Source organism: Physeter macrocephalus, chromosome 18 (genome assembly GCF_002837175.3).
Source record: "Physeter macrocephalus isolate SW-GA chromosome 18, ASM283717v5, whole genome shotgun sequence".
Lineage (NCBI taxonomy): Eukaryota > Metazoa > Chordata > Mammalia > Artiodactyla > Physeteridae > Physeter > Physeter macrocephalus.
In genome coordinates this window covers 23,022,711-23,025,274 of record NC_041231.1, presented here as the reverse complement: position 1 = coordinate 23,025,274, position 2,564 = coordinate 23,022,711, and positions in this window count along the sequence as shown.

Genomic DNA, 2,564 nt, shown 5'->3' with positions numbered 1-2,564 from the left:
GTACCCGCTGATTAGAATGGCCAAAATCCAAAACACTGACAACACCAAATGCTGATGAAGATGTGGAGCAACAGGAACTCTCATTCATTGCTGGTGGGAATGCAAATGGTACAGCCATTTTGGAAGACAGTGGCGATTTCTTACAAAACTAAACATACTCTTACCATGTGATCCAGCAATCATATTATTTGATATTTATCCAAAGTATTGTAGTTGAAAATATGTTCACACAAAAATCTGCAGATAAATATTTATAGCAACTTGATTCATAATTGCCCAAACCTGGAAGCACCCAAGATGTCCTTCAGCAGGTGAATGGATAAATAAACTGTGGTACAACCATTAACTGGAATATTATTCAAGGACAAAAAGAAATGAACTATCAGGCCATGAAAAGACATGAGGAAGCTTAAGTGCATATTACTAAGTGACAGAAGTCAATCTGAAAAGGCTACGTACTATATGATTCCAACTATATGACACTCTGGAAAACAGAAAAACGTGGAGACGGTAAAAGGATCAGTATTTGACAGCAGTTAGTGGGGAGGGAGGGAGGAATAGACAAAGAAAAGAGGAATTTTAGGGCAGTGAAACTACTCTGTACGGTACTCTAATGGTAGATACATGTCATTATAAACTTGTCCAAACCCAGTGAATGTACAGCACCAAGACTGAATCCTAATGTAAACTACAGACTTTGGATGACAATGATGTGTCAATTTAGGTTCATGGATTGTAACAACTGGACCTCTCTGGGTGGGATTTTGACAGTGGGGGAGGAAGTGCATATGTAGGGGTAATAGGAGTAACGGAAGTCTCTCTACCTTCTGCTCAATTTTACTGTCAACCTAAAGCTGCACTAAATAATACAGACTACTTAAAAAAAAGTACCAACAGCAATAATAGCTACAATTTCATGACTGCTTAACTATGTTCCACATTTACGTATCTCAGCTATTCCACATATCAACCCTATGAGGTACATACAATTATCATCCCCGTTTTACACACTGGAGGCTCAAAATGGTTAAAGAACATTCCCACAGTTATACAGCAAGATGTACAGAGTTGCAACCCAAGTCAGTCTGGTTCCAAGCCTGTGCTCCTAACATGTACAAACTCGTCTCTTGAGGACAAGTTTCACCTCCCTGAAGACGTCTCTCTGTCATATGAAAAATGATCTCGGCCTTTGACTTAGGGAAGGATTCGAATTATGCTCCCAAATGCTAAAAACAGAACACTGTGGAAAAAGTGTACAAAGACTATATATGCTTATTAAATAAACAATATGGGACTAGTAAACATCAGAGTCCAACTACAAATTAACAGCTATTTTAGCATTTGCTGTTAAGTTTGGGCGAACCATCTGCTTCTAGAGAGGGACTGTTTAAGAGATATAAACCAACAGATCCAAGAATCTCAATGAACTCCAAACACCAAAAACATGAAGAAAATCACACCAAAGCAGAGCATAATCAAATTGTTCAATACCAGGAAAAAGATGCGCTATGAACAGAGAAACAAAAATAAGGATTAGAGAAGATTTTTCATGGGAAATAGTACAAGCAAGAGGATAGTGGAGCAACCTCTTCAAAGTGCTGAAATTAAAAAAATGTCATCTTAGAATTCTATGTCCAGTAACACATCTTTTCAGAGACAACGGAGAAGAAATATGCTTCCAGCAAGATGGAGTAGAAATGCTTTTCTCAGTTTTTCTCACAGAGTACAGTGAAAAATCCTAAACATTATGTATGAAACAAACAGAAGGTTTAAAGAAGGTGGCAAACCAGCTAGGGACCTTGGGACCCAAGGAATGACATGATGGTGAGTTCCCTGGGATTTTTTTCTCCTTCTTTTTTTTGGGCCACATATATCCCAGATTTGCAAAAGCTGACAACCTGGAAATGACAATGGGTACAGACAAGAAAAGCCCCAACAAAAGCCTTTCTCCCTAACCAAAGGACACGGAAAGGAGTAGCCAAGCAAGATAAAAAACTTTTAGACAAGAACTACTTTACACCAACCAAACACCATGGGAAAGACTGTGACCCTACCTCTACCCAAGCCAGCAAGGCCAAGAGGGGAGCTTAGGCTTCTACCTTCACCAGGCAGAGTGGGTCAAACAAACAAACAATGACACAAGCAAAAACCCCATGATCCTACAATGTCCTATATACAAAAAACTCACTTCAAATACAACATGGTTAAATTGAAAGGAAAAGGATGGAAAAAGATATACCATGTAAATATTAATCTAAAAAAAAAAAAGTAAGAGCGGCTCTCCTAATATCAGATAAAATAGATTTCAGAGCAAAGTTTACTACAGACAAACGACATTACCTAAGGATGAAAGGATCAACCCACCAGGAAGACATAATGACTCCAAACATGTGTGCACCAAACAAAAGAGCCTCAAAATACACAGAGCAGACCCTGAAAGAGCAGAAAGGAGAAAGGCAACCACAATTATAGTTGAAGACTTCAACACTCCACTCTCAGCAATTGATTGAACTATGAGACAGAACATCAGCAAAGGTAAAGAAGAAACGAACAACAAAATCAGT